The sequence below is a fragment of the Mirounga angustirostris genome, unplaced genomic scaffold (assembly GCF_029215605.1).
Source record: "Mirounga angustirostris isolate CCGP_5_RB_7025 unplaced genomic scaffold, mMirAng1.0.hap1 SCAF_16, whole genome shotgun sequence".
NCBI classification, from domain to species: Eukaryota; Metazoa; Chordata; class Mammalia; order Carnivora; family Phocidae; genus Mirounga; species Mirounga angustirostris.
This window is the reverse complement of record NW_026991724.1, coordinates 29,291,235-29,301,768: the sequence shown is the minus strand read 5'-3', so window position 1 is coordinate 29,301,768 and position 10,534 is coordinate 29,291,235.

Sequence of the window (10,534 nt, the reverse complement as noted above, 5' to 3'; positions counted from 1 at the left end):
GGATCAAAAGACCCTGATGTGGGCTAACTGTGGCACTTTTGGTAAGGTGTTGTCTTGATGAGCTATAGTTTCCTCTTTGGGAAAATGGGGATACTTTTTCTCAGATCTTGTTGGATCATTAAAGAGAATCCGGGTGACAGTTCCCTCCCCTTTGCTCTCTTTTTGAGTGTCCGACTCCTTGCCAGGAGACCACAGATCTCGAAGAGAAGCCGAGGGGGATTGTTTTAAGCAGTGTTTGCAGGGGCTGGGGGATGAATACCATCGGTTGAGACCATGCGTGAGGGGCGCTGGCTGACGTTGTGACATACAATTGCATAGAAGGAACAGTGTTGCCTTTTCTTTTCTTTTTTTTTTTTTAAAGATTTTATTTATTTATCTGACAGAGAGAGAGACACAGCGAGAGAGGGAACACAAGCAGGGGGAGTGGGAGAGGGAGAAGCAGGCTTCCCGCTGAGCAGGGAGCCCGATGCGGGACTCGATCCCAGGACCCTGGGATCATGACCTGAGCTGAAGGCAGTCGCTTAACCAACTGAGCCACCCAGGCGCCCGAGTGTTGCCTTTTCAACCCTCTCTCAATTCCAACTAAGTCAAAAAGAGAATCTCCGTTGGTGCTAATATGTCCTTAACACCCCCTTGACTCTCGTTAATCTCCCTTTAAAACGAAGGTGGATCACGGAGACAGAACAGAACCTGCCAGGGGCTGGGGGAAGGGGAAGTATGGGAAGTTGTTTAGTGAGTACGGGGTTTCAGTTTGGGAAAACCAAAGAAGTCCCAGAGATGCCTGATGGTCCTTGTTGTACAAAATGAGTGTATTTAATGCCACTGAGCTGTGTGCCTAAAAAGTGGTCAAAGTGGTAAATGTTATGTCTTATATACTTTACCACAGTAAAAGCCAAAAGCCAAAACAAAACCGCCAGCAGAGCAGGCTTTGGGGAACAGAGGGTTCGGGGGGCAAACTGCATCTAAACAGACTCTCATAGCTTTATTTTAAAAAGTCAGTTTCACTCTTAAGGTGGCCTTTTATTGAGGACCAGGAATGCCAGTGTCCCATTTCCAGATACCCACTTGATACAAAGCTTCCTTGTGAAATGCACGTATTTGTTTACTAAGCCAGGAGAAGTGGTAGGTAAATCAAGTTCATGGGTAGGGCAAGAGCATGAAGCTGGAACTGGACTCAGGCATCTGAAGCCTGGAGGTCAGCCCTGGGTCCCAGGCTGGTGGCACAGCAGAGGATCCTCTGCACCCCCTCCTGCCTCCCTCCTGTCTCCCCCCGATTCTTTGCCTGGATGGCATCCCTTTCCACTGCCTCAGCCGGGAATTCTTTGTCAGGACTGACAGATGGTGGAGTAAACTTCTGTCTTGCCTAGCCCAAGGACTTTGGGGCAGTTACTTTGTCCTGAGGTCACCCCATGGCTGCCCTGGGCTCTGGGGCAGATCCTAAGCACCCTGGGAGCAAAATGACATGCTTCTTGGGTGACAAATGGGCAATGTCCTCCAAGGTTCTGATTGTAACTAAGGATTAACTGGAACAAGAGTTCTCAAATCTGGCTGCATTTTAGAGTCATCTGGGGCTCACCTCCAGGCCAGAATCAGGATCCCTAGAGGGGTGAAGCTGGGATATCCCAGGCAATTCTAATGTGTGACGGGTTGGGAACCACAGATTAGAACCCAAGCACCGTTGCTTCTAAATGCTTTGTACCCTGTCTGGAATGGCTTTTTCTTCCCCTCGACAAATTCCAAAATGCATTTTAAGACTCAGCTGACGTGTCACCTCCTCCAAGAAGGCCTCCGTGATCTTCCAGGCTGAGTTGCCTCGGTGGTAACACTTGTCACACTATGTTGTAATCACTGGATTTTTGGATTTCTGCCACCAAGTAAGGAGCTCTTTGAAGGCAGGGGCTGTGACTTAGTCACCGTTGAATCCTGTAGCCTGTTTATAGTAAAATGTTCAATATATGTCTGGTGAGGAGTAAATGGATGGCTTGAGGCACATAGCAGAGTCCAGGACGACACTTAAGCCCTAAGAAACATATTCACTTGGGCAGATAAACGGGCTTCCTTTGCACTCAGTGAGGGGTTCTAGGGCCTGCCCTGCTTTGGGCTATGGTGACTACCGTCTAGACTTATCCTTCTTAGGACCACCTATTAGGGTCCCTCAGACCTCCCTGGGCTCACCCGCAGCCACTGTCACCCAACTCACCACGCCGTGTGGACACAGTGGCCTGCTCTCCCTGGCTTTAAAGTCTCAAGTGTTTCTAGTCTCAGAAGCATCACAGAAGCTGGGTTCTCGGTCTAAAGCACCATTTAGCACAACTATGCCCAGCTCCCTCCTAAATGTCACTTCCTCGCAGTGACCCTCCTTGATACCCTCGCCTCCCCAACCTAAGGCCCTGTCTCATTTTTCATGGTTAATTGCAGCATATTCTTTGCTTATTCATGGCACTCACCTCGGTATTTAAGGATAGATGTGTCTCCCTGGCGTGGTTCTTAGATGAACACCAGAAACCCCAACTAGCCGAGGTGGGGACTCAGCACAGCACTGGGCATAGAGCAAGTGCTCAGTAAATACCAAATAAATGAAGATTTGGGTTTGGTGTCACCCTTGTGGGCAGCTTTGCCCCCGAAAGGCAGGGCAGCTGGGGATAGGACAACCCCCCTCCCCCCCAAAAGAGTCTTGTCTCTACCATTAGTTACTTGTGGTTCTAGTCCTGCATCTCCCTGCAGCTTCTCTTCCAGTGTCGTTTTGCTCTCAGGATAGAATGTGCCGAGCCTCCAATTTTTCATGCCCAGGTAGAGCTTAGGAGATGGGGTGACCACGGTTAAGTCAAGGCGAATGGGGGAGCCTGATGTTAATCAAAGATTCCCATAGGAAAACCAAGGTGCTGGCCGTGCCTGCTGCCCCCTCGCCATTGAAGGGACAGGCCCAGACCTGCACCGTGACCAGTGGTCTATGCGGTGGCTTTCCATAGGGAGCACTCTTTAGAAAATCTCTGCCTCTCCCCACACTCTGGTATTTGCAGTCTTCGGAAGCAGCTCCATGGATATTCAGCTCGTGGGGACCAAATTAACAAGGGGTCCCACACTGGCCAGAATTCCATATTAAACTTAATTCAACCACGATGCAGCTCCCCTTTACCTTCCACAAGCCTCCAGGCCTTATTTGTCACATATGGGAGGTTCTGCCACATGGCCCCTTTGTTTGGTACGAGCTGTCAGTGCCCCTGACTGCGGTGGAAAAGCATGCTTGGGGGTCTAACCTGGCTGATGGTAGGATGCCCGGGGAGCCTTGAGAGTATGGGTGGTGGGGAGAAAAGACTTACGACTACCGTTCTTACTAAGAAGGTTGAGAGAAGCACCAAAAAAGTTATCTCCAGGGGCGCCTGGGTGGCTCAGTCGGTTAAGCGTCTGCCTTCGGCTCAGGTCATGATCCCAGGGTCCTGGGATCGAGCCCCGCGTGGGCTCCCTGCTCAGCGGGGAGCCTGCTTCTCCCTCTGCCTCCACCCCTCTTCCCACTCGTGTTCTCTCTCTCTCTCTCAAATAGATAAATAAAATCTTTTTTAAAAAAGTTATCTCTAAACTGTCTGATATCAGCAGGCCTCTGGGCATTTGTTAAGTGTTGAAAGATACCACTTGAAGTGTATCCGTGGGCAGATTTGGTGGGCAACGGAGACCAGATTGTGGTCAGACAGTGGTTCTGCCTGCCTTAGACTTGGCGGGGGGGCGGGGGGGGGAGCGTGGTGTGGGAGGTAAGGGTCTCTCCTGGTCCTGCCAAACCCGTTCTGGATCTGAATAGAGCACCCCCTGCCTTGCCCCCCCCATCCATGAGTTACCATAACAGCCATGGGGGCATTTGTACTTCATTCTGGTCTAATGAGGGATCATGTTTTGATGTTTTCCTCTGCAGCTAACTTTTGTCTCTAATTTTAACATTTGGACTGTGTTCTGGGCAGATGGGAAAGATCTGTCTGCAGAAAGTACATGCTATTCCCACTGAAATCTAAGTAACAAGACTCTGCCATTTCTGAGAACTCTCCCCCTTCTCCACACTCCTTACCACGGGTAACCTCGAAAGATTGCCAGAGCATTAGAGACCTGAGATCACCTCCTGTCTTACGTGACTGGCCCCCTTACACCAGTCAGGGGAGGCGAGGTTATGGTGCAGAAACGAATAGCCCCAGTGTCACTTCAGGCAGAGGTTGATGACGCCCTCACGCTTTCGGTCCAGCACGGTGGGGTGCAGAAGGCCGGGACGCGGAGGAGTCTACACCCTACTCTGTGTGGCTTGTCACTTGGGGACTCAGGCCTGGGGACGGTGGCCCTTTGTACCACCGGCATTGCCACACTATGGGGAAGATATAGGGACAAGTTGCACCTGCTCAGGGCTCACTGGCCATGACGACCAGTCCCAGAGGTGAGGAATGACCATCCTCCCTGTGTCTGGAAGTAGAAGAGAAGCAACCCCAGAGTGTTGAAAGGCCCCCTGGCCTTTCCGTCCTTTCTGTGCCTCTCTTCTCCAAGTCCAGGTCCTTTTTTTTCTGCTTGGACTCCCCTCCAGAGAGCTTTCAGAGGAGCCCTCTCTGAAGAATTTGTCTGGAATTCTCTCTGGTTAAGAGCACGGATTCTAGAACCAGGCTTCCTGGCCTTGAATCTGGCCAGAACCAATGTTCCACCATGTCTGATGGTCAGTTTCTTGTCTGTAGAAGAGGGACAATGACAGGACTCCTGTCCCAGGCTCATTGTCAGTATGACATTGTCCCTCCATGTCATATGCTTAAGAAAGTCACTTGGCACATGGGAAGCTCTCTATGAGCACTGTTTCAGTTCATTACGTTCTCTGTGGCACTGAACACCGATTACGAACCAGGCAGCGTGATGGGAAAATACGTCACAGGCCAGTGTGGCACTTGGCTGGGGGGGGGGGGGGGTGGTTGGGGTTAGCAGGACATTGCCATTCCAGCTAGGCTGTGGTTGCTTTCTGGGATTCCTTAGTATCCGCCAACGTCCTTGCACTTTATGGAATGAAAATCCATGACCATGACCAGGATGTTCACTCACCCTCACATGCCTTCTGGATCAAGGCCCAAGTAGGGCCTGGGCCTGGGGCCAAAGGCAGCGCCGAAAGGTTTGCCTCAAGAGTTTCTCATATTCCTGGAGATGGTCCCCCCAGAGCAGCCTGGTTCATAGAAGCAGGCGAGCAGGATGGGCTTGGCATCCTTCCTCTACTACTAGCTGAGTAACGCTGGGCAAGGGAAGCCTGTTTCCTAATCTGTAAAATAGGGGTTACTGTACCTCTCGTGCAAGGTGGTTACAGTATCTGTCATAAGGATTCAATGATAGAAACGTGGTTGGCATTGGGCCCAGCACAGAGTAAGGGCTCCATACAAGTCTGATCCTCTTACTATTACTGATGACAAGTGTGGGGAGCCAGGGGGAGTGGAGACCAGAGAATAAAACAGAGGCGGGTTCATGGGATCATTTGGGGAGTTTAAACTGTCCCAAGGACAAAAGGGCACCACTGAAAGGTTTTAATCAAAGTGTGACATTGTCAGGTCTGCACTTTGGAAAGATTCCTTTGGCTTCATTATAGAGAGTGGATTAATAGTGGAAGATGGCGGTGGAAAACCATCCAGAAAATGTCCTAGGTTAGGATGACATCAGTAGAGGATAGAGAAAAGTGGGTTGATAATACACTTAGTGGACAGCACAATATTAGTAGCTAATACTTACACGGCGTTTGCTTTGTACCGGGTGCTGTTCTAAGCATGGAGCACTATTGATTCATTTCGTCATTACAGCTCTATGAGGTGGATTCTTCTATGGTCAAGTGAGGTTTTAGATGAGCAAACTGAGGGACCAAGAGGTTAAATAACTTGCCCAAGATCACACAGCTAGATAGGGGTTGCAGGTGGGATTCAAAACCAGGAGGACTGGTTCCAACATCATCCTCTTAAAAACTGTGTTTTTATTTGGAGAGCGACAGGGTACATAGGAGTGTATCAGTTAGCTATGACCACAACAGTGCTGCGTAACAACCACCGAAACCCCAGCGGCATATACCAAAAACATTTTTTTTTTTTTTAAGATTTTATTTATTTATTTGACAGAGAGAGACACAGCGAGAGAGGGAACACAAGCAGGGGGAGTGGGAGAGGGAGAAGCAGGCTTCCCGCGGAGCAGGGAGCCCGATGCGGGGCTCGATCCCAGGACCCTGTGATCATGACCTGAACCGAAGGCAGACGCTTAACGACTGAGCCACCCAGGTGCCCCTATACCAAAAACATTTATTTGTGCTCATGAGTCTTTGGGTTGGCTGGTTCTGCTGCTCTGAGCTCACTGGTGTGGCTCACCCATTGCCCCGTTGTTAGGTGCAAACCCGCAGGTGACTTTGCTTGGGTGGCTTCTCCCACAAGTCTGAGGTGTCGGGAGGACTCGGCGCTGTTCCACGTGTGTCGGTCTCCAGGCTAGCCCGTGCACACGCGGAAGGGCCCGGGAGCAAGTAGAAACACACAAAGAATGGGATACTGGCACTTTGCCACATCCTGTTGGCCAAAGCGAATCCCAGGGCAGCCCAGGCTTAAGGGATGGGGAAATGGACTCCACCTTTCGATGGACCAAGGGCATGGTCACAGAGAAAGTGAGAGATTTGTGAGATTTGGGTCATCAGTCAACCGCGGGGAGTGAAATTTTCCTAACTCCCGGAATGTTTGCTCAGGCAGCCAAGTCCCTGAGTGGGTGAAGCCGAAAGGGTCGGTTGTGGGAGAAGATGAGGAAGCCAGGGCGCAGGGAGACCAGAGGTCTTGCCCAAGGTTGCACTGCTAGTTTAATCGGGGTCCAGACTCCAGCTGCCCAGAACTGAAAATTTCCCCAGGGACCAGGCAGGTGTGATGGCGTGGCTGTAAATGACTTTGCTGGCCGGAATCACTTGGAAATGTGAATATGAACAATTCTGCATTCAAAATCCAGTTTCCCTAGCAGCCCTGTTCAGGGAAGCCTGGCTTTCTTTGTGCATTCTGAAAGTTCTTTCCAGGTTGATAATGTCCCCCAAGGGCCTTCCTTCTTCACACTGCAGGAATTGAACAGACTGTTTTCACCTCCAGGGAACAATCTGGTATTGTTTTTCCAGGTGCTGGCCTCTGGGGACTCCAGCAAAGCCTTTCTCTAGGACTCCTGCTGTCACCTTCCGAGGCCTGTCCTTGTTCAGGACGGCTGGGCTGAGCCCGAATCTTCCAGAATAACTACCAAATAGCCCCGCCCCCTCCAGACACACCACCGAAGGGGCCTTGAATGGGTGGGCCTAAATGGGGGCCATCAGGGAGGCTGGCTTTTTCTTAAATCAGCAGCACCTGGGTCCATGGGGCCCACCCCTGACACCCAGAAGCCTTCCAGGGGGCGTTAATCCCTCCCCAGTCATGGGAAACTTCTCCCCTTCTCTCGCGGAGCTGACCCACCTACAGACCTCTCTTCCTCCCTGTTCCAGCATTCTCAGCCTCACCCTGGACGCAAACCCAAGCTTTCCAGCCCTGCAGCATTTTGGCAGTGGCCTCTATGGTGCTCTGACTTTTCCCTCGCTGTGCCATTCTCAGGGAAGGCCGAGCGAGCGTGTGTCCCTGGGGAGCAATGGTTTCTTCTGGAAACGTCACTGGTGCAGCTAGGAGAGACCCAGACAACCGTGGGCTCAGAGCCCTTCATGGGAAGGGATCAGGAGCAGTGTGAATTCTCCCCGGCATGTCAACTCTCATGGTGGAAACAGCCAGGACTCGATGAGCATAAAAAGCTTTATGCCAATGTACTTGCTTCCCTTACTTGCTCTTTCCTTTCTTCCTTCTTACTCTGCAGAGGCGGTCAGGGAATCTGGAGCCAGGCCAACATTTGGGGCAAATGACGGCTTACTCTCCTTTAAGCCTCGGTTTTTCCCCTCCATAAAATGGGCTAATATATATCCCTTGTAGTGTCATCTAAGGAATTAGAAGCGATCTATGTAAAAGGCCTGGTACACAGTAGGCTCTCGGTAGGTGGTGGCTGAGTTTATTATTATTGACATGTTCATGAGTCCGGGCTCCCTGAGGCTGCTCTGGGGCCCTACGTCCTTCTCCTCCCGGCCTGATGGCTTCTATGCAAGGGCCCTGTGAGAAGTTTTCTACCCCACCGAGATGGGGAAAGGGATGCACTGATGGGTGGGCCGAAGCCTGGGGATGTCCGTCGACAGAGGTTTCTTCCTCCCTCTGTGGAAATGATTTATCAGCTCGCAGCAGGACGACTGTGGCCAGAAAAGAAGGCCCTGCGGCTAGAGGAATAGGGACACCAAGGAGAGCGGTTGTGTAACGGGTTCGCTTGTCGGCACTGCCTAGGCCTCCGCTGGACGCTAAACTGGGGGTGGGCCAGGCTCCCTCCCTCCTTTCCCACCCCTTCCTGACCCTGCCTTCCCACTCACCCTTGGCTCAGGGTGGCCAGTGGGTCCTGTTGAGTTAGATCGCCTTCTCTTCATAAACCCTCAGCACTGACCTCCTTCAGACTGTATTTCCCATTAAACTGTGGTCCTGAGGTGAGATCCAATTCCACACACACACACACACACACAAAACATGTAGCCACAAGCCTTTTGCTGCTAGTTTATTATCTGTGCCGGGGTCCCTGGGGTCCAGGGTGGTGATTCTGCCATCTCCCTCTCTCCCTCCCTCCCCTCCCCGACCCCCTCAGCCTTGGGGAGACATGCCTGCTAATTTATCTTGGAATGTTTGGGCTTCCATGCTTAATGGGTCTATCTTCCGACTTTCTAAACAGATGAGCGAGTGTGAAACACGTCAACAAATAAACACAGGCTTCTACCAGCAGACCCTGGAGCCAAGCAAACAGCTTCCACCAACACAGCAGGGAGAGCACCTCCAGGGTTATCGAGTGTGAGGCAAATTCCACTCTGCCTCGGAGCTGGAAAACTCAGACCTGGGACTGGTGTCTTACAGAAAGGAGAAGATCCTGGGGCCTCCACTTACGGGCTCTGTGTCCCGGGGGGACGTGACTTACAATGCCACAATGTCCTCGTCTTTAAAAGGGAGCTTAATGATCATGCCTGGCACACAGGATCCTCTCACAGATAACATGAGTTAATACCTGCGAGACAGCACGTGTGAAGCACTTAGAACCATGCCGCGTGCATGGCGTGCCTACCAGACGCCAACTATGACAGTTGCAATTCCCATGGTTATTAATAGAGCTTGAGTGATTCTGTGTGTGACCTTGGACACATTACACCAACCTTTCATTCAGTCTCCTCATCTGTAAGCAAAGGGACAATCATGCCTCTATCGTGGGGTGCTTATCAAACTTATAATTAAAAATTATAATGAAGAATTAAAACTCAGAACTAAAAATTTATAAAAATTTTTAGCCTAGGGGTTAGCACTTAGGTTCTTAATAAAATCGGTTTTCTTCCTTTCTCTTAGGCAGGATACAAAGAGGAAGTTAAAATAACAAGGTTATTTCTTTAAGAAAAAAAAAGTTATCGTAGTATAATAAATACAAAGTATACTCCCTTAAAAGTAAAGCTCAATGAATTCTTACAAACAAATCCATGACCCAGATCAGGACAGAGAACATTTCCAACACCTCTGAAGGCTTCATTGTGCCCCTTCCCCATCAAAACTACCCCCCTTAGAGGCAACTATTATCTTGATTTCTAATACTATAGATTAGTTTTGTCTGATCTGGAGCTTCATATAAATGGGATGATAGAGTATATCCTCTTTTGCGTCTGACATCTGTTCAACACAATGTTCTCAGATCCGTCCAGGTTACTGTACATATCCATTGGTACGCACTCAGGTTCGTGCCCAATTTTAAGTTACTTATGAATAAAGCTACTGTGAACATTCTCATACATGTTTTTTCATGGGTATATACACTTATTTTTGTTGGCTGTGTATCCAGGAGTGGAACTGCTGAGTCATAGGCAGGTGCATGTTTAGCTTTAGCAGATTTTGCCAAACAGAATTCCAAGGTGGTTATTCGCAGATTACTTTTTGGTTTAAAAAAATTTTTAAGGGGGAGAAATTAAGCCTGGAAGAGATTTAACGCTGAATTTTTACATTGTACTTTTTACTGAAGCCTAATTTCCTCTTTGTTATAGATTACTACTTATAATTCACTGAGAATTGACCATCATCTGTAGAAACAGCTGTAATTATACCTAAATATGTTGCTCAAAAAATATTCCCTGTTTATAATGGAGAAAAGAAAATACTCTAAATGTCCATCCATAGAAGAATGATTAATAAATCATAATATACCCACACTATGCAAGGGCAGAATACACAAAAAAGTACTGGCCTGGTACGATGTCCAAGTTACACTAAGAGTATAACAAGCATGTTGCAGAATATTATATAGAATAGAGACTATATATGTTTCTTATACATCAGGAAATATTTTATGGTGTGCTAATTTGGAAAACTGTTTTAAGACCCTCCATCTATATCTATCTATCATCTATCTATCTATCTATCTATCTATCTATCTATCTAATCTATCTGTCTATTTA